General features: G+C 34.4%; 2 long non-coding RNA genes across 2 annotated transcripts in view; one reads left to right on the top strand and one right to left on the bottom strand.

Moving 5' to 3' along the window:
* The window catches only part of LOC121077537, a 64,411-nt gene extending 44,464 nt beyond the window's left edge, over window positions 1-19,947 (top strand). Inside the window, exon 6 of the long non-coding RNA XR_005824127.1 lies at window positions 19,782-19,947. This is a non-coding gene — a long non-coding RNA (uncharacterized LOC121077537). The remainder of the gene's footprint in view (window positions 1-19,781) is intronic.
* Window positions 8,218-25,488, bottom strand: part of LOC121077541 — a 51,294-nt gene continuing 34,023 nt past the window's right edge. The window contains exons 3-4 of the long non-coding RNA XR_005824130.1: window positions 23,354-23,450; window positions 8,218-8,266 (exon numbers count right to left, since the gene is read on the bottom strand). This is a non-coding gene — a long non-coding RNA (uncharacterized LOC121077541). The remainder of the gene's footprint in view (window positions 8,267-23,353; window positions 23,451-25,488) is intronic.

The raw sequence follows: 25,488 nt of genomic DNA, 5'->3' as shown, positions 1-25,488 counted from the left end.
AACCAAAATTCTTGTATTATATCAGTGTGTGTTCATTTCAGGGAAAACAAACAAACAAACAAACAAACAAAGAAAAAAAAAACTAGAAGTGGCAGCAAAAATCGTAATTGAGTACTACACTAATAATGACCACTAAAAATGCTACTTAACTAACCAAGTAATTAAAAATAGAGTGTTAAGTACATATTTATAAAATCTATATTGTTAAAGTCATTAAATTTGTTGTAAACTGTCGAGAAAAAATGTAGGAATGCTGAGAAATAAGAAGTAACCAGATTTTAGTATGCTTTATAACAACAAAATCAATGTATAGTAGCTAATATCAGCACAACTAATTGTTTTAACTATTAAAATGAAAAATCCCCATGCAACTCAAAAATAGGAATTATTATGAAATTCAACATTTTATCCTTTCTGTCTGTTTTTCATATAATGCAGGAGAAACTACTGAAAAGGAAGAAGATAAAGTGTGTGAACCTTTATACATTTATAGTAAATTTTGGAGTTTATCTTATGGCACTGTAGAACACAAAAAACTCCCAACAGTACACCTAAAATATGATATATATTGCCATTCTATCACATATAGTTTTGACACTGTACACTATGTTCTAAGTTTCAGTCACTGTCTGTTAGTTAAAACGTAAGATTGTTCCTTCAGTCAGATAAGCTGTGAAGAGGAGAACATAAAAGCAAAGGTACTGAATGACATATTTGTCTATTAGGAATTGGAATATCTTACTAGCACTGGCAACACTGCTGAGACTTCTAAATTATTCAGCATCTACAACCAACGTACTAAGTTTCAGTGGAAAGTTTTGTGGTTTCTAAGGAAATTCCTATCTTACCAAATCATGTTTGTTAAGTTTGATGTACAATTGACTAAGGTGTTGCAAAAAGGTCTCTCTCCAGCTTACGTGGTAACATTAACACTTCATTTTTTAAGAAAAAAATTAGCAACTTACATTTGAAATTCATATCAAATTCTTCAGTCTTCAGATTTACCATCTATCATATAACCATATGTTATCTTCAGAGTCTTTGGCTTTGATGAACCTAGGAGGGACTACAAGGACATCTGTTAGAAGCATCCATTTATTATGTTTAATAAAAGTTATCCTGATCCACAAGGTTCAGACATATAATTAAAGTCAGTAGAAAAAAAATGCAGTAAGAAATCAGAGTAAAATTTAATAGTAAATCAGCATAAAGCAATTCAAGAGAAACCAGAGGGGATTGATATAATACCTGATTGAATGGGGAGTATTTCAAGGAGTGAAAATGTCATGCAGTACTGTCCAGTTCAAATGAATCCAGAATACATAGGTGCTAGATAATTCATTTATGTGCAGAAGTGCTGACAGTATAACAGGAATGGCCAAAATACTTTAAAAGACAAATCCTGCCATAAATGATTTATGGTCTAGAGACACAGTTCACAGTATTCCCTGCTCTGATTCTAGTTTCTGCATAGATATTTGCATTAGCTTTGAACTATGTAAAGTACCTAGCTCAGGAATAAATACCAGTGTAGGCATCGCAACATGAAGTATATTGCAGATTCCAGTGCTCACTCATCCATTTGAGTGTGTGACTGGGTGGCTAAGTTACACTGAACTTTTTATCATTTCACAACAATACTGACAACAGTAGCTAAGTAACTAGCCCATGTGGTCTCATTCTTCATCCTCCAAGCCTTTCTAAGTTTATTTATTGATCAGTTGCAAAAGATATTTTCATGATCTCAATTGCCTTGTCTAGACTTCAAGTTCCCATTTCTCAAATTTGATGGCTAGATCTTTGTTATCATATGAAGAACAGTGAAGGAAATGACTGAAGGACTGACAAACTTTAAAATTTTTAAGGCATTCAGGAATTAGGGTTTTTCTGTCTACGAGTTAATCCTGTTTTATTCTTAGCCAATCACTTTAACATAGTTTCTCAGATGAGAATTAAACTATTTTTGTCAAAGACAAAAGTGCTCTAGTAACTTTTCTGGCAACACTGTTCAAACTCCTTTCTTCTTGGGCTGAACAAGAAGATTGTAATTTACCTGGTAGCATTAAAGTTCTGTAAGTTTTTGTTAAAATGTTGTTTGAGTAAAAATAAATAAATGAATAAAAATCTCTGATACCCTAATATTTCTAGAGGCAATTCATAATCTAAATGTAAGCAGTACCTACTGTATAAAATACTTCAGTTAACATTAGGTGTAATTAAATTATATTTCTTAAAACATTGAAATAGAAAATTACAGTCCGCATTGGAGTTTGATTATTAAGAAGTAATATTTTATATTCCTTGAAAAACAAAAACAAAAAACACCCCAAACCACAAATATTAATGCTATATAAGACTTCAGTGTGGCTAAATAATTCATAGAAGTTAATTGAATTTTGTTGGTTGGAAAAGGGATAAGATTGATTTAGCAGTGAGACAGATGAGTTAATCCCCTAAAGCCTCTGATATAAGGATTGCCCATTTCTACGACCTCTTCTAATTTTCTCCCTAATAATGCATAGATCAGTCAGGAATCAGTTCCTAGCAACTCCTTAACAGTTGATGACCCCAGAATCTACTTGTGTGGTGATAATATTTCAGAGGAAGTGCATGAGTCATCACCATTTGAAATAGTTTAGTCCATATTTTGTCCATATATACTTATTAAGAGGTAAATATTTTCCTGACCTCTCCAATGAACAAGGGCAATTTAAATGTTTATCTTATAATTTTTAAGTTTTAAGTTTTTACGCTTTGTCCTCTTGTATATTAACATATAATATGATTTATAATAAAGTTGTGAGCATGTCTTGCCCCCAGACATTCAAGAAGATACAAAGTCAAATGCATATAAATTTAAGGAAATCTGAAGAGTAAAAATTTAAATATAAAAGACTGTTAAGACAAAGATCAAGAAATAGGACACATATATAAATCAAACATGCATAAATCAGACACATACAGTTTGGACTTATTTAGGGTATACGTGTTTGTTCATGTGAAATTTGCAAGCTATACCTGCAAATTGCTCTCTTAAGCCATATGTAATTCATACATTCTAGAAAGCTGAGCTGACAGCTTCCAAATGCAAGTGGAATTATTAAATGGAGAGCTGCAAGCACTGAAAAAGTATATCCCACTACTCAGATTATGACATACATATAGGCATGCCAGGAACACAACAATTTTTTTCATATACAGTCTTAATAACCCCAATGAAATAAGAACTCGGATTTCCAGGAAGAAACTATATAAGCAGGAATTGTTGAAGGAAAACAGAAAATTATAGTCTGGAAACCATGATTATCTAAACTATCTCATCTACAGATTATGAAAACTTATTCTGGTCCTGTCTTATTTAAATCCCCAATTCAAATCCCAAAATTTATTCACTGATTCACTTTGTAAAATACTGTAGCATGGTGAACACTCTAAACCCAGAATATTAAAAAGGTCAAAATGATATTAAAGTCAGGGCTTTGCAAAATTAAAGAACAAGCTTTCAAAGCTCAGACTGGCCTCAACACACACAGAAAACTAGAGGAATCAAAGATACGTGGTGCTTTGGACTTGGAAAGATTGTGCCCAAGAGGAATTCTGATACTACATGCTTGTAACAAAAGTGCAGTGAAGAGATATTATTGTGAGAAACATCAATCCTCCTTCTATAAAAGTTATCAGAAGGAAATATAGATATAGTTAAATGTATTGTGATTCCCACCGTTCATTCAGAATAATTTCGTCCATTTAACACGATTTTTATACAGTCATTCTGAGAAAATACTATGTCTAGAGAAAAGCATATTACTTTATTTAATAAAAACTTATCTAACACACACACACACAAAAATACAAACCTGCATGCATACATCTTAGCTTGTCACAAGTCATTTAAGCAGTTTTCAAGACTGAACTTCATGTATTACTTCAAGCCAAAAGCATTATGCCAAGTTAGCTTTAAGAGTTCTGGTTAAATGTATTTCCACAAAAGCAGCGTAGGCTTCTTTATCCAAAATTTTTGAAGAAGAAAGCAACTGAACTTAACATGCTTATTCTGTTATCATGTACTTGTCATTAATAGGCTCTGTTCCATAAATAATAGCTCCCCATAATAGTTTTAGTTGCTTAGGGTTTCATTCACTACTTTAGAACAGTTTAGGTTTCTGTTTTTCTTTTATCCTTTCAGCAATTTATAACCCTTTTTTAATTAAAATCCTACAGTTTCAGAAGGTTTTTAATGAATTCTTTATGCATGCATAAATAGATAAATAGTCATCTTATTTCCAAGTATTTCTTGGAATGAAAACTCTGTATGGAAGTGAAACAACTAAATTACAAAGATTGATGCAAAGTGAAGTTTTATATTCCAATCTAAGCAAGACATGCAGTATGCTATTTCTGCTCTGATACATCAGTATAAGAATAATTTCACTGAACTTGGTTTAAAAACCTGGATTTCCAGAGTACAACGAGTACACAGCTGTACAGAATTGACATGCAAGTGTTTTTATTTGCCAAAAAGTACTAAATTTGGTAAGAGAACAATCTGTGATACCATAAAATGGTTCTTTAACAGCGATTTTCAATCAATGTCAGAGTAGAACCAATCCTCTAATTCCTATTCCACAGCCAAGTCTGCCATCTGATTTTTCTACTGCTCTCTGCAGTAATTTTCCTAGAATTAAGAGTGCTGATGGAATCATAACACTCACCTGTTGTGAGTTTTATTCTTGCCCTCTTCGTGATTTCACCATTTTATTCAAAATCAAGGGAAGGTACACACAAGGCCCTTTTGGCTTTTCTCTCCAGTAACTTCTGCACATTTCAATCTTGAATAAGTGCCAGTTTGTTTTCCACAATGTGTTCGTTTGGTTTTATTTTTTTAAGTTGTTGGTGGTGGTTTATGGTGTGTGTATTACACACACTAGAGACTTTCAGAAGCTGTATAAGCATCATTTTATATGAAAGGTTGATATAGTAAGTGACCTCTTGCAAACTGAGCCATCTTGCAGATTTACAATTGTTCATTGCGCAGTACACATTGCTTTTGATTTTTCTTTTTTTATGAGTCCTTGTTATACAAGTTATGCTTTTAGACATACACTGATGAGAAGCATCCAAATACACAATGCATGAAACAAATACAATGTATAGAAAATATTAAAATAATGTGATTGGGTTAGAAATGCCTCACTGATATATTTTAGTGAATTTAGCGGTTCAAGGAAAAGTAGTTTGTACTGCCTGTCATATAGTCAAATGAATTTTACAGGTAAAAGGGAGCATCTATCTACAGTTTACTCAAGTGCATATACGGTCTTACCTTGGAGTTCAGCTCATTTTTTCTAGCACAAAACTAATAAACACAAAAAGAAAGCAAAGTCCTTGACTATTACAAGGTAGATTTCTCAGGTGTCTTCTCTCTTACCTCTTCACAGTTGCTAGAAGAAAAATATGTCTTTTTCTTAAATAACAAGTTTGTGTGGCAGACACATTTAGTTCTTTCCTATCATTTTCTTGTCAGAAGGGCAGTAAACATGTTAAGTAAAAAGTGTAATCTACTTAAGATGCAGATGTAATGCATCCATTGCATAACTTACTGTAAATTAGATATGCAATAATCAAATCTCTGAATGTCATAATTTTTATTCAAAAATTTTACTACCTCTTAGAAGATCTAAAAGCACAGCATTTCTGCAGCTGGGACTGGTAGAAATTCTCAACTACAAAAAGGACATCAAAAGTATTTTTCTATGTTGCACTTGTAATATAAATTTATTTGAAGCTAATAATACCTGAGTTGAATAAAATTTCAAGTGTGCATGTTGAAACTAAACACGCATATCAGGGTTTGACCTTGAAAAATATTTTCTATTAGTATCTAGAAGACAAAAACATTTAGTGCCAAACAAAACATATCTTGTTTAACAAGGGAAAATGATGGGAATAGCAAGAATAGCTATAGCTTAAGACATGCTATACTGTTCTAAGAAAAGGCGTAGAAAATGCAATTAAAAATGTCAAAACAAATAGCAATAGAAATCATAAAGGCAATCATTGCCAGAGAAATTACTCTTATTTTGTTATACATTTTATTATTTAGTCAACTACCTGCTGTTAGATAAAGGACACAAAATAGCTCTTGAAAACAACTTTATACTGGCTAAAGCATATATAAAGAAAGACTGAAATCAAAACCATTTTGAAAGAAACATGCTGGCAAAGTTACAGTACTGGCACCTTCTGGATACACATAGCACAGGTGAACTGTAGATAAGAACAGTATGTTGTTGCACAGTTTTCCTTAAGAAAACCTACACAATTTTATTTAGGCTATTATGTGCCTGTGTCTTGGTAATTCCAAAAGGATCAACAGATACTTCAAACTGTTTTATAATCTAGACACAAATACAGAGAAAAAAAAACATCAGTTTACTAAAAGCTTGAGTACATGTAGAGGCATGGCTGTTACAGATATAAAAGAGGGATGCATAGTATATAACACTGACAATTGCCAAATGGGAACACTACTAAAGTGTTTAATATGCAGAACTTTGTAAAATACTGGTGTTACAACTTCTGAGGGAAGTCGTATGTCATAAATGGTACATTTATCATCAGACTTCCTAATAAAACTAGTGTTACTTCAAATATTCAGATTTTTTTTTTATTATTTTATTTTACAGAGAACAAATGTAATTCTGTAAGAATTTAGAAAATATTTCTTCCTTCAAGGATTATTTTCCTTATCTGTGGAAGTCAAGTTTTTAACTCAATTTGGATTTTGGATATTTCATGATTTCCAGTCATTAGGAATTGCTTTTCTAAAAGGTATTCACCTCAGAATGGCTTTAAGATTTATGAATCTTGGAAAGCAGATCTCAACATTTCCATGGTTCACCTGTTTCTCTGCATTATTCTCAAGCTAAATCAATCTTCAGATTCATAAAATAAGTCTGTAAATATTAATACCTGCCAGGAACAGTATCACCTCAGATACCTAGCACAGTAGTAGAATGAAGGAGAAGAAACATTTTTTTTTTTTTAATTTCTCTCCAGCAAAATTAAACTTTCTACTCTAGAGAAGGAAAAAAATAAGGAAACAAGTGTAAGAAAAAATCTGAAATAATCTGGACAAGAAATGCTAGAAAAGCTGGTTGGAGAAAAAAAAAAAAAAAAAAGGGAAAAGACCAAAAGAGACAAAAAAGTGCAATGTGTCAAAAAGTTATGAAAACAAAGAAGAGAAGGAAGGGACGAAGACAGAAATGAGAGAGAGGAAAGCATACAGAAAAGCAAATAAATAAAAAGAAAACCCAGGGAAAGGGAATGAATACCAATGAGATTTATATTTATATGTATACATATATATATATATATATCACAGAATCACTGAATCATTAAGGTTGGAAAAGACCTCTGAGATCATCTGGTCACTTTCTGGGAAAGTATCAATGTCAAAATATGTAGTTGAACAAGTGTATAAAATAGATATGATATATCATATCTATTGGGGGAGCAGAGGGGCAGGCGCCGACCTATTCTCCTTAATCACCAGTGATAGGACCCGCTGGGAATGGTGTTAAGCTGAGGCAGGAGAGGTTTAGGCTAGACATCAGGAAGAGGTTCTTCACTGAAAGGGTGGACGCACACTGGAACAGGCTCCCCAGGGAAGCAGTCAAGGCACCAAGCCTGTCGGAGTTTAAGAAGTGTTTGGACTGTGCACTTAGTCACATGGTCTAAATTTTTGGGTAGACCTGTGTGGTGCCAGGAGTTGGACTCGATGATCCTTGTGGGTCCCTTCCAACTCGGGATATTCTATGATTCTATCAGTAGAGATCAGGAGCAGACATACTCAAATTTACCTAGAGCAACAGAATGCCTAAGGCTGGTTCTTATTATCATCATGCTGGGGCAGCATATATTGCCCTGGATTTCTCCTGGCATAAAGAATACAAAGCCTGGCTTGTATTTACCGCCAATGCTTTAATTATAATCTTTGACATGTACCATCCAGTAAAGTGATGACTGACATCAAGTCTCCCTCGTTTGTCCTACACTAGTGTATTTTGATCCCTTTTTTGCACTGTAGTTTCTTACTTGAAATTTTTCATTTACTTCAGTTAATCTTTCCTCAGGTGTTCATGTCTTGCAAGTATTTTCTTTTTTTTTTTTTTTTATATATTTGGCTTTTTTTTTTTTTTTTAAGAATCTTTCTTACCTGGTAGATTGTCTCTGTCTTTCATAGATCTCTTGGTTTTGTTTCCTCCTAAAAGAAAAGAAAGTAAGGTTAGAGGTATATTGAGTACAAGCAGGAAAACTATGCATTTGTTTTTGCAGTGATGTCTATTTTATTTCTTTATTTTTTTAATTGGCAATCCAGGGGAACTAAAAGAAAAGCAGAAAACAAAAACAACTGCCAAGACAAAGAAAGAGAGCATATACTCTTTCTTCCAGTTTCTTACATGAGATGTTCAAATACCTTTTAGATACAGTATGTCAGATTTTGTTTCACCATATGATATGACATAATGCAACATGACACACCAATTGTTTTGTGACGGAAATGTAAAGAAAAAGAGCTTCTCCGCTCTACTGCTAAAGAAATCATTTTAAGTAGAGAAATAGACAGATTTCTCCAAATATCAATACATCAAAGTGTAACGGCCTTGAGGTCTTCCCCCTTCCAGGAATTCCTGCTGCCAGGGATCAGGGACAACTTCATGATAGTGCAGCTGCAGGCTCTCCCCTTTACCTGACAGCTCTGCTGGGAGGCCTGAGCCAGACTGACTCCACTTTCCTGTAGGATCTGCTTTTAAGTTGAGACGCTCATGTTTGGCCCCAGCCTGACCTACATCCATATTAGTATTTGTATGAGCCTAGAACAGCCAAGTCCTCACACAATATATAGCAAAGCAATTCAAGTGGCACAACACAACTTAGTGCAGTAACCTGAACATATGCTCTAGAAACCCTACCAGATAACTCCAGGTTACGGCAGTGCCAGTATTTGTATATTTGTATATTTATAGAAGTCCTTTGGCACTTTCAGACGAGGAAACAAAGAAAAATAAGACTGCCTTTGACTAATTTAGATATCCAGATCTAGATTATCTAGATTTTTCAAGCATATTTCAGCAAAACTTGTTCCTAAATAAAGTCCATGGTATCCTACTGCATACCCTCAGGGTAGATCTGAGGCTTTGTCTTAACTGATTCTTGAGACTCTTTCAGCTGGGGAATTGCAACAGTGCTATTAAAAACAGTTTTATTGACATGACACATTCCCTAAGATAGGCCGCTAGTCATTTCATGTTATTGTATCAATAGTATACTTAATGTTTTAATTCAAGCAAAATCCTAATGATACAGCTATCAGGAGGAAAAATGCTACACTGAATCTAAGTGGTGCTTCCACTATGACTGAGTAGTGTATTCAGACTAATACTTATCAGCCGGGTTTCTGCTGTTCTGTATTTTATTTTATTAAAGAATTGTTTATAAAGAAGAAGGAGGTTAGCAATGTCATTCTTGTAACCTGACTGCCTACTTAGAAAGAACTGCCTGGAAATAAGAGTTTTGTTGTGTCATTTTCTCTGGAGCCTTATCCCGAAACATGTGCATAAACAAATCTTCAATGATAATACTGGGCATATGTTTCAACCCCAAGCAACACTGATTACTGTGGTTCTATACCAAAATAACTTAATGAGACAGAGAGTACAGGTTTTACTACTGTTTTCCAAATAATACCCTGTCCTTATTTACGTCACTGGGAAAAGGATTCATTTTAACTTTACAAAGTACAGAAATTTTAAACATCTCAGAAACAAACAAACAAACAATAACAATAAGCTATTCATGTGTGATTACCTTAATTCATATCTACTACTTTTGTTGATTCTGACTGTTTCCCCAGCAACCTCTCTTGGCAAAATAAACAAGTAACATTTTAAAGTGGTGATGGAGAGTAAAGCAACATCGTATTTATAAAATGGAGGTTCCAAGGTAAGGAAATTGTCACTGATATAGAATGGAGATTAACACAGCTGCATACCCCACCCATCACTCAGCGGAGTGAAACCCGAAGGGAATGCCTTCACTCCTCCCTAAAATCTGACAAAACTGTAGTGCTATAACTTGTGATATGCTGTATAATTGTGTTAAGACTTGACATCCACATTGAGGTACGAAGAATCTGTGGTTCTGCTCTGCTTGTTATCTGCTGTTGTAGATCCATACTGTCTATATGAGCTTGGTCTTCACTTACTGCACTTAACTTAAAATGGTCCTGCACAGTTTTGGTGTTCTTGTGTCCTGCGTTCCAGGGTAAATCCCATTCCTATCTGGTTGTATCCCCCTGCTCTGCTTGCCTCCCCATCCTGCTGAAGGCACACTGCCACTGGCAGACATGGGATCCATGATCATGCACACTATGCTTTCCCTTCAGATTTCAAAGATTTTGCCATGAAAACAATTTTTTGGCAAGTTTAATATTAGTGGAGCTATTGAGAGCAGCTCTTTAACACAACCACATAAACCAATTGTGACACATCACCACCACACCATTGTTTTCACACTACCTTAATTCAATCTAGAATTGAACAAAGAATATAGCCTACACTATAACAGAGCAATAGAAAACAGGAAGTGGAAAAAGAAAGGTGATAGGAATGAGAACTGAGGTATGTCAGGAAAAAAAAAAAAGGAGAGAGAAAAAAAACTGCAATAAAGCTCATTTTCCTTCCAAATTAAGCACGACTATCAATCTGCCGTGTTTTTGCAGACTTAGTTTACAAATACATTAATTCATCATACCTGTTTCAGGTTTAATAAAAATAATACCAGTTCAAATGAGCATCAGTCAGTTTTGTTGTCTTATAATAGACTGATGGCCTTAAGCTTTCCAAAAGGAAATTCAATTTGAATAAGGATTTATCTTGAATTGTCAGTGAAATATTCATCCCTCAATAATTATTTCTCACACTCATTCTAAATTCTGTTAGTATTTTTTCTTCCAAAACACCATGTTTTGAAGCTAGCCCTAGCTAAATCACAGAATATCCATATTAATGGAGATATTTATAGTAAAAGCATTGTTTTTTCTCACAGTAATTCATGTCCCAAAAATATCTTTTCTAGTACCATAGGAAAAGAAGATATATCTGTGCAAAATGTCACCAGTGTTGAAGCAAATATACACAGTATTTGTTTTTTTTGATATTTCAGCTGAGGTTTCTAAGTTCAAGTAATTAACTTAGGGTTTTCTTGTATCCTTTTACTGCTTCTTATACCTATCTGTCAAAATGATTTCATTAAAACACTCACAGATGATCATTTTACTGAATTTCTGACAAGTTAATATACTCCTTGTAAAGCTGTAACTACAGGTTAGATTTGGTTTTGATTCAGTGCCCAATCCATTTACTGTTTACAGAACAGGAAAAAATATTAGGTGTAATGAATGGTACTAAGCTGGAATAAATTAAATTGAACATGCATTTTTTTATTTCTCTTATGATCTACTGCCTTTTCAGACAATATTTAAAATGAATACATATCATTCAGGTGTTCAAATGTGCATATGTACCTTTATCCCAGGATTTAAGAAGAGAAATGGCAATCATTACAACTACAGAGTGCACAGCTGGTCATTAACAGCAAAAGTTACAGACCCTTCTGAATAGCCACTACCAGTCAAAACAAGGTGATGAGTTTTTTTTTTTTTTTTTTTTTTTTTTTTAAAGAGCACTACATGAGCCACAGTCAAACATCACTGGAGCAAACCAAGTCAAAGAAGCAGATTGTCTAATTAGAGTTCTCATTTCCTTATATTTGTTAGCTGCCTAGAGAAGCTTCTTCAAAGATGCCCTAAAATCAAGTAATACAGAGGACAATCAGAGGAGAAAAAAAAAATATCTGCTTTTCATGTAAAGGAGTAAGAATTGGACTTCAGAAAACAAACACACTGTATTTTTACTTTTCCTGTGCATGAAAGGTAAAGGAGGTAGACTTGTTTTACAAATACTCATTCAAGAATATTTCCTATAGATTAACTAATTTTGAATTCACCTACAAATCAAAGTACAGATATTTTTAGCTTTGTATTGTAAGCGTAATGTAGAAACAGCAAAAAATAAAATGGTATGTGGTACATCTGTTGAGTTTACAAATCGCAAACGAACAAGAGGAAAGGGATATTTCTCTCCAAAAACAGTTTCTGCCAGTTATTTGAAACAGATAAATCCTAAGCAAGTTAATGAGCAGTAATGCTTCTCTAAGCATTACTCTAAACATCTGAAATAAGTAGAAAACAATGAAAGAGAGACTATAGATGAGTCCATTCTTCCTCCAGCGCATGCCATTCAAGATGATAGCTAATTAGAATCCCCAAAATTAATGCTGAATTTTGCTCTCTTTAAGTGAAATGGTGGAGATAATATGAATATAACTCAGTATTATCAACTGATTCAGCTCCAAAACCCACACTTTTAACATATGGTTATATGGTCAGAAAAGCCTAAATATCAGAAGAATAATTCTTGAATGGAACAGTAACAGTCTGGAATTACATGCTAGGACTCACAAAACTGGATTTCCACTGCCATAATATCAACAAATAAATTTTATACTTTGACAGTTCATCACATAGAACATAGTGAGAATTTCCAGAAAATGTTTAAATTGTTCAACTCAATTTTTGAATAGTGTGATTCATTCCTAACAAAGGAAGTAAGATTTTTTTTTTCTCTTAAATATGGCTGATTTCTTCATTTAATAAAATAGAAACAAAAGAGCTCAAATTCTATCAGGAAATACAGCTTAGTACAGAAAAACACAACATAAAAAATGGTCCATTGATTCTGGTCCATAACTAATAGACAATACTAGCAAAGCTTTAACCCATTTTTCTTGTACTGAAACATTTTTTTTTCCAAAAACATATACTAGTTGGATATACTACATATTCAACTCATGATAGTGATTTCCATGAGTAGATTTTCCAGCTTGTTCTATATGATCGCTGCATAATTACTAGTCTTAAAATGCCTTAAATTCCTCTTATTTTTCTAGTGTCCTAATCTATGAACCAAATAGATTCTCTCTTTTAAATAAACACTGAGAAAAGGCATCTCTTGGCAAGATTCTGATAAAGCGTTTCCAGAGACTGTTGTGAAAAGAAATACATCAAGTATACATTGTCTACAGAAGCCCAGACCCCAGTAAACACTAATTTGAACAAGGACTGGATATCCTGGCAAGATTTTTGATCCCTGAAATCAATATGAAGCTGCTAAAGGCAGAGGGAGGAAAGGAAGCACAGCAGTCTCTGGCTTGGTTATTGTTTTGCATGAACACTGTGTTTCTAAGTCATACACCATACTAACATGTCTTTTAGGTGTGTGATCTCCTTAGGCCTCCTTAAAGACATCTGCAGAAATTTAGTAATAGGTTTGCCAGGCTGAATCACTTTCTTTATTGTGTATACAGGAAACGCAAGGCAGTCGTAATCTCAACTTCAGCACTGGAATTCTTTGTCTTAACGTTTACCACTTGTGGATCAGTGCTGCCTCTACCCAGTCTTCTACCAAGCTCATTGAGACTCAGTGCAACGATAAGCATCTTCCACCATGAATAATGCCAGATGAGGACAAGGGACTATAATGATAGGGTGAATTAATAATTAGATAGGAAATCAGATGGTTCTTGATGGACTGCAAAACTATCACTTCCGGTACAGGTGATCTGTAATTGGATTACGACAGAATTAGGAAAACGGCAAAAATCAATTATTTGCATTCAAATATATTCTCCAAGAAGAAAAGAACGACAAATTAGTGGTGTTGCTACTGAGAGATTTATCCTGTAGGAAAACAAAACAAACAAAAAACACAATCTAAGATATGCTATAGAACTTATAAAGTACAAAAAAAGAATATTATTTTTTCAGATTTTTTGTCAACATTATACAAATGATATCAGAGACAAAAACAAACAAACAAACTTAACTTTTCTTTATGGTACTTCAGAACCTCCTTGTTCTTCATATTTCAGTGATGATCAGGTTTATGATCAACTTAAGCTACTTATATACTTGGAATAACATAAATCAACCTTGTTTTATAACTTCTTTATCCAGATAGTTTTACAAAATTGATATTTGGAAGTGAATTCTTACCTGCCTTTTTCTTTCAAGATAGAGCACATATGAAGCTGGTATGACTAGGCAAGTTTAGCCTATCTCTGCACTATTTTTTTGTTATAGCAAAAATTGCAGAATGTATTTCAAAATCATCCCTGCATGTTTAATAGCATTTCCTGGAAAATTCCACTGCTAAGAAAATGGAATAAGACCTTGGACAATTTTTTTTACAGTCTCCCTTTTTGTTCTTCTGGTTTTGCTTTTGATCCTGCAATTGGCTGCTTTATGTATTGCTTCCACTGAGAATGGAGTGAGTGTTCCAATCTCTATGTATTGAGGATCTAAACCCTTTTTATCATTTAAGCTGTTTTCATGCATCGTTCTCAAGCTAAAGCAACACTGTTGAAATAATTATCACCTTCAGTCTGTTCCTGAAGTTAGAGGTTATTGCCTCCTCTAATCTCCCAGCGAAGCTGCTTATATAAGTAATTCTTATCCTGTTTCAGTTCCAATCAGTTTGATTAGCAAAATTCTATTATGTATGCTCTATACATTAACTTGGATCATGTAGTTAAGAAGCAGGCAGATAAGAAAATCCATCAAATCAGAAAAACAACTACTTTCTACAGGGAGTATTGACATGAAGAAGAAGATAGGTTAGGGGAACAGCAACCCCTTCAAGCTGGTATGACTCCAGAGAGAATACACCTCTGTATTTCCATCAAGATAGCCTGAATGCACAATAAAATATATATACTGGCACATTTTTTATACTAGAACAAATATGACTTACATCAGCTGCAGGAGAACGGGAAATTCCTGACCTAACTTTAAGTTAGATTTTCACAAATAGATGATATTTGATATAGCATAAACTCTTCCATGAAAAAGCTACTCTTTCAAAAATATTAATAAATACGATCTGACAGAGGACATTTATATGAGTTCAGCAGAATGTCTCATCTGGAATCAGCATTTCTGGTCTGTGAAAAGCACAGTTAATATCCCATGGAAGTGCTACTCATGTCCTCCAAGGCAGGAAAGAGTACACCTAGTTCTAAACTATGAACAGAAAATTAAAACCTGAATTTTTTTAAATGAGTAGAAATATAGCAGGAAAAACAAAGAAAAAAGTCAATTTCTGAAGTTTTTGCAGATGTGTACAGTTGGCACATGGACCAATCAGTGCACAGGTTTATAATATACATGAAGAAAAGGGTAGACAGTGATACTGCTGTTTTGAGATTATCTTCCAGTTAAGTGACAATTAATTGGACAGAAATAAACCTAAATACTTTAATCCATTATTATGCACAAATTGTTTAATTCTTCAACATCTGATATTTTTTTTAATGTATATCTCATTTTTAACATGTATTTCTATTGTAGCCACAATATTTATCAGCATGCAGTTAATATCTTACCTCTGTATGCCAATAAATGTTGTGGGTAAAACATATACATCTACTAACTTACAGTTAGTAACAAATCAGATTTTAATGCTAGAATTATGACTATTTTAGAAGTATTTACTGTAGCTAGTGTGACTTCTTCATAGTATTGTCATTTACTGTTATTTTTTCTAGATTTCTTAGCATAAAAGTAAGCAATTTTGCACCATACCTATGTCATGTTTTGTTGAATTCCCGTCAAGATGGTAGTGCCCTGCAGCACCTGGAAATGTGCACTGATCTTCTGCAACACTAGTTTCATCTCTTCAAGACTAAAATTGATTTTTCTCAAACTGGCATGTAAAGGTACAAAGTGTACTCAGTGATCCATAACTCAAGTGAGTGCAACAAGACCAGCCTCAGTGGTTGAAGAAGCAGTAACTTTTTAAGTCTCTGCAAGCAACAGTGAAAAGAAAAAAAAAAAAATCAGACAGTAGTGAAGAATTTATCTTGTAAAATGCCAGGCAGTCAAGTTGTTCTACTGCTGCTGCAGGCTATTGTCAGAGTTGCTAAGTAAATGGTAGAAATAGTTTTCTTTAATTGTAAAGAGCTGGGATACCATGGTGATGTGCTTTTTATAGCACACCTAATATAAACAGATAAAAAAGGATTTCTAAACTCAGATTTATCTCTGCATTATTTGCCTGATTCTGTAGTTCACTGTGAAAGGTTTGAATCCTCCCTGAAATAGAAGGAAAAACATTGGAGTTTCTCCTAGCTCTCCCCCACTACATAATCCTGTCTGTAAGGCTTAGGCTTATCAAAGGGAAAGCAAGTAGAATTATAGAATCACAGAATAATAAAGGTTGGAAAAGACTTCCAAGATCATCTGATCCAACCATCACCCTTACTACCATTGTCACCCACTAACCCATGTCCCTAAGCACCAGGTCCAACCTTTCCTTGAACACCCCCAGGGATGGTGACGTCACCACTTCCCTGGGCAACCCGTTCCAATGCCTGACTGCTCTTTTTGAGAAGACATGCCTCCTGTTTTCCAACTTAAACCTCCCCTAGCGCAACTGGAGGCCATTCCCTCTAGTCCTATCACTAGTTATCTGCAAGAAGAGGCTGACTCCCAGCTACCCACAAGTTGGACTATGCCGTTAAACAGAAAGACTGGTCAAGTCTTGCACTCACGCAGCCCCCATTAGCAATTGCCTGGCAACTCATGTACTTCCCTGATAAAGAAGAGCAGTACATATGTCTTGGAAAGGACATGCACAAGAAGCAGCATCACCAGTAGCCAGACCCCATGCTACTCTGTCAGGCCATGATGCTTTCTTAATATACAATCCAATAGAGAATACATGGTTTCAGATGTGATGTCATCTGTGGAGTCCCTGACCTGTTAACAACAAAATATCAGTAATACTAAGTTTTGAAATAAAAAACTGAATTTCACAAACAGTTCAAATTTCTACATCTACTAGTTTCTGCAGTGTCCAAGACTTCAAAAAGCCTTTTTATTTTATTTTCACTACATGTGCATAAATGGTAATGTAGGAGAAATGCAATGGAGTGTTCAGGCACTTGGGAGTAACGAGAATTTCCACTGTCATGGAATATCTTGATGCTAGCTAACTTGCTTGTTGCCTTGTTACAGGTAACTTGCAGTTACCTATTAAACTGAGGTAGGTAAAATAGAAATTAATAAAACCATTTAATTACTAAATCATGAGTAAGAGAAACAAATGTTTTCTTTTCCCCTTTCTCTACACTACATAGCCCAAGATCAAAATATTTCTTCTTCCTTTTGCAATCATCTGATTAAGTGGTAGATGCTATCCTATATTCTGTTTTCAGTAACAGAAAGAATTGCTTCTCATCAATCTTGTGTGCTCAAAAATGTAAATTCTGAGAGTGCAAATGGAAAATCTTTATGAAAACTGAGGAAATAAATGTCATTCGTATAAACATATGAAAGCAATAGAAATTGAACACAATTTTGAGGGTCCAGACAATTCCTACCCCAAGTTTGTGTTGCTCTGACAAAATAGTATGGAAAACAAGTGAGCTTTAGAAAGATACAAAGACGATACCATCTATGATTTTCTTTTTAAAAAAAACTTTATTGACATGTATATTTTACATAAAATTATTCTAATTATCTCTTGCTTACAGTAACTACCTTTTTTATTGATGAAGTTTCTAATAATCACAATTTCATAGAATCATAGAATATCCTGAGTTGGAAGGAACCCACAAAGATCATCAAGTCCAACTCCTGGCTCCACACAGGTCTACCCAAAAATTCAGACCATATGACTACGAGCACAGTCCAAACACTTAAATTCCGACAGACTTGGTGCCGTGACTACGTCCCTGGGGAGCCCGTTCCAGTGCGTGACAACCCTCTCGGTGAACAACCGTTTTCTGATATCCAGCTTGAACCTTCCCTGTCGCAGCTTGACCCCATTCCCTTGGGTCCTATTGCTGGTCACTAGAGAGAACAGATAGGCACCTGTCCCTGCACTCCCCCTCGCGAGGAAGCTGTAGGCTGCGATGAGGTCTCCCCTCAGCCTCCTCTTTTCCAGGCTGAACAAGCCAAGTGACCTCAGCCGCTCCTTCTAAATCTTCCCCTCTAGGCCCTTCACCATCTTAGTAACCCTTAGTTTCTTTCAACATAATTGTTGAAAGAAATAGCTCGAGTTATAGATACCATTTTCAGAGTGCTTCAGGTTACAATGCCACCAGTATTCTAATTCTATTCACTGGGTGCTAATACATTAACCAGGATTAGATTTCTGTAATTTGACCATACTGTGATAGTGATTAGCACTGTGTGCAGTTTAGGCCACAATCCTTAGAGTTTATACAAGTAACTGCATTGACATAGCAAAGAATTCTGACACTGTTCCCAAGTACAGAGCAAAGACTGAATTGTCACTAACTGGTTTGAAACATTGCTTTGAAAAAGGGCCTATCATAGCAATAACATATACAGATGTTCCTTTATCTCAAATGCAGAGTTATTAATAGACTGCTTCATCCTTGCTAAAAAGAGAGCCAGCAACACAACCTTACTTTTAATTTATGATTTGTTAGGTCTATTTCTTAATGTGATTAATGACAAATCACTACTTAAAGCATGGAACATTCATCAGCAGAACTGTATGCCCTTAAAACAGGTGTTGAGGGAATTTGAGAACTTTACAATGCAAAGTTCTATTGTTTCTATCAGTCTAAATCACCAAAAGAACTGAAAACAAGTAAGGCTTTCATGGCTTTCATCCATATGTGAAGGGCAAACTTCAAAATTTGCCAGTGCAGAATGTAAGACAACAGGAAAACAGAACCTTTCCTGAAGCTTTCTTGAAGCTAGAAAGTTTTGGTCAAGATTTGCCTTTTTTAAAGGATGAAACATTTAGAATCTTGATTACTGGCAGAAGGAAATAAGAGTGGAAAAAGAAAGAAAACCTAGAATGTAACTATATAGACTACTGACCTAATGTACATACAACAAGAATACATCTGACTTCTAGGTATTTCTGAAATTACAGCATGAAAGATCAGTTCTCAAAATAAATTATTTATTGCATGAAATAAATGTCCACAGAGGATGCTGATAATAAAACTAAGTAGACCAGATGAGCCAGAGATCCTCAGGATAAAGACCATGAAAATTCTCAAAAAAATTAAAAAACGGACTAAAATAGATAGGGGTAGTGATTCTCCTTCCCTAAAATATTAAGAAAGGTATAAAATAGTTATTTAGAGATATTCAAAACCAATATTATGATTTTTTTCTAACATCTGTACACCTAGGAACATTTTTACCAGGTATCCTACTTTAGTACTAATTTCCCTTGTTTTACCAAGAGTCATTGGTGATTTTTGCTTTTCTGCTCAGTTCTGTTCAGTTTTTATTTCTACTTTCTTTTCTTTCCCAGTCCTGTTATTTCATCTTCCCTTTAATGTATATTGTAAGTTCTCTAGAGTAAAAATTATTTCTTTGTTATAGGTCTGCAGTGAGCCTTGCCTAACCCACCTATGATATACAAATTGTGGGTTTAAGTGATAGCATACAAATAAATTAACACAAAATGTTTATTGCACTTATACCTAACAGAAATAGATGATTAATGGATATTAAACACTGGTTTAATTAATGGAGAAAAAAAAAAAGCAGGGGAAAATCCTGTTGATAAACAGATCTTTAAAAATTATTTCAACATAATCTGTTGCAGTAATTACCAGAAAAACTTCCTGGTTCTGCCTTCAAAGACAGAGAAAAGGAAAAAAGGAGTGTGGGTGCCAGGGAATACTGTTTGTGAAAAGGAGGCCTGTGAATTGTGCAGTACTTTAGTGTCTTGACCACTGCAGAAGACTGAAAACTGACTAGAATAAAGAGAATCTGCAAAATTTGACCTCAAATAAACAATTTTCTTGTCCCCACTTTATTCAGAGTTGGCCATTATCAAAATGTACATTCATTCCAGAATGCAACCTTCTTTTAAAAATTATTGAGGGGCTGGTAAAGAAGTGTCAGATACTAATAATTCCAGTCTGAATATTCTCACTTGAATGTTGACTTCCAGACATTGCTTCAGTTCAAGGTATGCTAAGATCTGGGGCCTGTCTGGATTCTAGGCAGCTCCAAGTCTGGGAACACAGAAGTAGTTCAGAACTGCCCTCCTCTCACCTTCAGAAATCAGACCCCTGATTTCTGAGCCAGTTCATATAGTGAAGCTCATACCAGGGCTAGCTCATCTTGAGTCACATTGGTTACAGCCATACCATATATACTTGGGAGTGCCAAAAGGATTTCATTGTGCCAGAGTAACTTTTTTTTTTTTTAATTATTTTTCAATTTTAAGTAGTGAAAACCAACCAAACAAGCAACCACAGTGGATAATTTTCTTTGTAACATGATGTTTGATGGACATCCTTGATTTCTGTGCAAGAATGTTTGAAAGTGACGGATACTATGGCAAGATAGTATTGGGCTAGCTCTTATATAGAACATTTTAGTTTTCATATCTATGTTCTTAATTCTGGTTGTTTCTAAATCTGACTTGTAATTCATCCCCTTAACTATTTCTAAGCTAATGGTATTTCAAAGTAATTATTTCTAAAACTTTTCATGGTTTGTTTTACCTCCTTAACAACAATACTTAAAAAGACAAAAATTCATCCTTATTCTCACCTCTACCTTCGAGTATTCTTCCCTTTACAAATCAACTATCCACTAATTATAGAGATTTTACACAAGATGTGTTAAGTGGCCTTTCACAAATGGTGTCTTATAGCATGAAATGTTGGTAATATCCTAGTCATCTAAATCAGAACATGCTTCAACATAGAAGTGCAAGATTACCTATTTTGAATAGTTATAAATAAAAACTTTGTACTTATTTTGGGGTATTTAATATTTTATTTCAATTTTTGAGTTATTAGACTCCTTCAGTATTATCTGTAAACTGAGAATAAATCAGGATATGTTTCGGACCAAAACAAAATCAAAATGGAATCATCTAGGAAAAGTAGCATAAGATATTGTCTTTCACTGGTTGACCATGCCTTTTAATGAACACTTCTACCCTGGCAAAGCCAGAGATGAAATTATATCTTCCAGTTAGGGAATTTGTCCTATCTGCCCAGTTTTCCAGCTTGACTGACTGGAAAAAAAGATTTTCCAAGCCATATAACTGGAGGTTGAATAATCATTGTCAAAAAGATGAGCCCTGAAGTTTGTCCAATTGTATTAAATAAATAAATAAAAATAATAATCAAATATCAGAATGATGCTTGTCTACTATTGCTCGTGATCAGCATGTCTTTCATCACAGAACTGCACTGCTACAATGCACACCTCAGTTTGCTTGGAAAAAGAGAATTTAGAGCAGGTTAACAAAGAAGCGACTGCTCAGTTTTGTTGACTTCAAGCTTATTGTCCAGCATTCAACTGGATTCAAGCAGTCATACTCACGTATAGAAGAGTAACAGGGTAATTAGCACAACCATATTTAGGTATTTGCATGGGATAAAAAGTGACTTTTATTCATCATTGGGAATAAGAACTTCTAGCAATAGATTTTGGGTTTATTTTTTCTTCTACTAAACTGGTTTTGACAGTTTTTCATTCCGCATGTTATTTGTCCTGGTCAACTTCTGAATAATATCCCATTTTAGTAGTCCGTGACTTCATTTTTTATTTTTTGTTTGAAAACAATCTTTTTTTTGCCCTTTTTTATGTGATTGCTCCTTAATTACATATTGCCTGGTCGAGTTTTTCTCCGACACTACATGCAAAGTACTGTAGAGACAGCATTGTTTTTGCTTGCTAAACATCTGTGCCGTGAAAAGATATTGCCTGGGAAATGAATTAGGCATGAATCAGTTTTATATCCCCATTTAAAACAAATATGAAATAAATCAAATTATTGTTTAATATAATTAATTATCTTTTTATGTGTCTCATGTCACATAGCATATGTCCTGTAAAAAGCACTTGGTTTGGTCCTCTGAACATGTCATTTATATGCTAATGATGAGAGATGGCACAACACATTCTTGCCAGTCAGAATCCACTGTAAAAAATGTGTGTCCCTAAATAGAGTTCTACTCTAAAAATTACATTAGTACAGGCATACTTAATTTTGAAAAGGGCACAGTAACTATAACATCCTTTCTCTGAATATGGTGGATAATTCATTTTATTGTAGAATATTTACCAGAGGATTGTTTAAGTTGGATGGGACCTCTGGAGCTCATCTAGTCCAACCCCCCTGGCAGGGTCAACTAGAACCTACTTGACCATTCTAATTGAAAACAAACAAAAAGAAATAAACAAACAAATTAAAAAACTGCTTCATCCTTTCATCCTTTAAAAAGGGCCTTGACTAAGCTGTTTTTATTATGTTTATCTTGGATTTCTTCTATCACAACTTGTGCTATTTACTTCTCAACATGTCACTGGGCATCACTGACATCTGGCTAATTTTCAAAGGCACTTAAATCTAGTAATAGTTTATACAGGGAAAAAATGTAAATATGTTATTAAAAAGTAGCTGTAGTTCTGAAAAAAATGCTAAGGGTGACACTCAGTCCAAACTGTGTCTTCTACACATCTGAATTACAGTCTGTGGTGAACACTGTATCTCAAAACACGATAAAGTACCTTTCAGTAATAAATTCATTATAGGACTTTGAAAATAGAAGAAATAGCACTCTATTTGTAAATAATTTGTAGTATTTGTTTGGCTTTAGACAATAAACCAAATTATTTTGTGACCTAATGCCACTGAGAGCAGCAAATTCCTGTCACAGAGGTACACACTTCATCATTATAATATAGATTATGAATATCACTAACTATGTATATTTTCACATTGCCCATATATATATACACTTACAAATTTATATATCTAATACACATAATGTCATGAGTTCAATTGGGCAACATTTGCATTTACTAAGCTCTCCATTTTTAACAAGCCTGATATAAGGAACCTGTTAAATGTCTACAATATGTTCACCTTTCACAACATATAATAAAGTCAAACACACTCACACAGCTACTTCATTACAAACATACTGTCAAAGAAATGGAATCTTTAAAGGAGTGAACTCATCTGGAGGTGGTGATTGAAAGCATTTTCGCATCTCAGGAAAGGAGCATTTTAACATTGCTTGTCACAGACATCCGGTTAGGCCTTCATGAGTTTCAGATAACACCTTTGGTGCAGCGTCTTTAAGACTAGGAATGAACTTTTGCTATTGGTTCTACTGTAAAATTGAATTAATACATTGTACTCACAGGTTGTTTTATTCAAATGATAATTTTTGCTTGCTTCTTGCTATTCACCAGGAAATAACCAGCTCCATATGACTCATCATGTTGTGGGAGTTCAAGCCTGCTTGCACACAAAAGAAAATTACATAATTAAACTAAATTTTGCAAATCAAAAACATCTTTGTAATTGCCTAAAGAGTATTTTATATTCCATTTTCAGAAGATGCTTCTCTGTGTAGCTATTTAGAAGGAACATATATTATAAAAATTAATTTTAGTTTCTTAAAGAATTAAGCAGTTTGGTGAGTTTTAGTTGTTGCTGTTGGTGGTGTTTTTTTTTTTTTTTTTTTTCCTCTCAAAGAATACCTCTCTTATGCACGTTTCTGAATTTTAGGTTTATGTTTTGGTTTTGTCCTGATTAAGGAAATGTCATTTACTGTACATGTATCAGATCTGTTTCATTTTTTTTTTTTTTTTTGTAAGATGGGCTATTGGGCAGAAAAATAAACAAACAAACACTGATGTTCTTAACAATCTCTGAACTAAATTTAACTTCACGAAAATATTTTAAAGTTAATACAGAATGGAAAAAAAAAAAAAACAGAAAAAAAAATTGTTATTTCAACAAACATGAAAACAGACAGGACTTTCAAAACACTACTTCAGAGAAGTAAAGAAAGGCCAGAGAGAAACATGATTAATGAGTAGAGCTTTAACATTTATTTTTGTGGGTCTTCTTGGAGTCCAACACTACCAATCCACCGGTCAGCAGCTATTTCTGATGTGTTGTTTCCTAACCTAACTACAGACTGTCACTTCAGTCTCTAGAGAATGTTATTGCCTAGGAAGACTGAACTGGTAAGGGGGAGAAAGAGACCAGGAAAATCACTTCTAATTACTGTGATGTCAATTTGGAGACTGGCTGGAAACATCAAAAATCTATCCTTATTTCTTACACTAGAGTAAAACCAAAAAAAAGTCTCTTGACTTCTTGATCCACAGCTCTGTCTAGTTCCTGAAAATGCCAGTTTCACTAAACAGGATTTCTAGACTGCTCACAAGTGGGGAGGTAATAAAGGACTTATCATAATTTAATGATAATCGGTCACAGAGTTCTGTTTAGCGAGTTCTAATGCTTCCAAAAATTGGATTTTGATGAGGTTTCTGCACTTCAATTTCCTCTCTGTATGCATTCCCACTAAAGACTATTAAATAGAATACAGACTGAAAGCTAACCCACACTGCATACTTCAAGATGTTTTATTAGCTTTTGTGAACATTAGACAACCTGTCTGTATTTACCACCTGTTAATAACAGGATGGCACAGAAAATAAAATACATGCCATGAAACTTACTGATATTTTCTTCCATCTTTGACACTTTCCTCTGCCTCTTTGAATGTTCTGCAAAGAAGCTCTCTCTGGTTCTCACTGTTTCCCTTTACCTCCACTACATCAAAAGCAGATAAAAAGAACAGAATTCTTAGCCTTATATTGTGTAGGTGACAAAATATTTCTTATGCCTCTGCTTTGGGAACAACTTTGAAATACTTTTCATAGCTGCTTGACAAATTCACAATTTGTCCTGCCCAAATCCTGGCTGAATTTCAGTCTCATAATTACATTCCACCTACCTAAAATTTTCCCTTTAGTTCAAGTGGGATAGTGTGCCATTTTCTGAGCTCTGTTAATTTGCTTATAAACTCCCACAGATACTAAAGAGAAAGTCAGGCAGTACTTGGTTTCACTGCTCTAAAAACATTATATACAATGTACCAATTGTTCAGTAAAGCTAGTGAAAATATTCCAACAGACCTAGGCCATAGTGCTGAATCTAAAACTGTTGCTGACCAACTAATTTTCTGCCTGTCTGTGGCAGCATTTAAGCTGATTTAGAGTGGTGTGGAGTGAAAAATCTCTTGATCCAGAACTCATGAGCCAGTGCCCAATATAAACATTGTAATAGCATACCTGTCTTTTTTGAAAACTGTTAAATGGCACCATTTTTATTTCAGTGAGGAATTAAGAATTTCCCAAACTTCGTTTTCCAGGAAAGAGAAATGTCAGTCCCTGGTAGGCTCTGCTTTTCAGGTCCTAGTGTAAATCTCACTCTTGGTTTAGAGATGTGACATACACTGTAGAAGCTGTAAGCTTTCCCT

Source organism: Cygnus olor, chromosome 13 (genome assembly GCF_009769625.2).
Source record: "Cygnus olor isolate bCygOlo1 chromosome 13, bCygOlo1.pri.v2, whole genome shotgun sequence".
In the NCBI taxonomy this organism is placed as follows: Eukaryota; Metazoa; Chordata; class Aves; order Anseriformes; family Anatidae; genus Cygnus; species Cygnus olor.
Note: the sequence above shows the minus strand (reverse complement) of the source record. Positions and strands in the feature narration are given on the sequence as shown.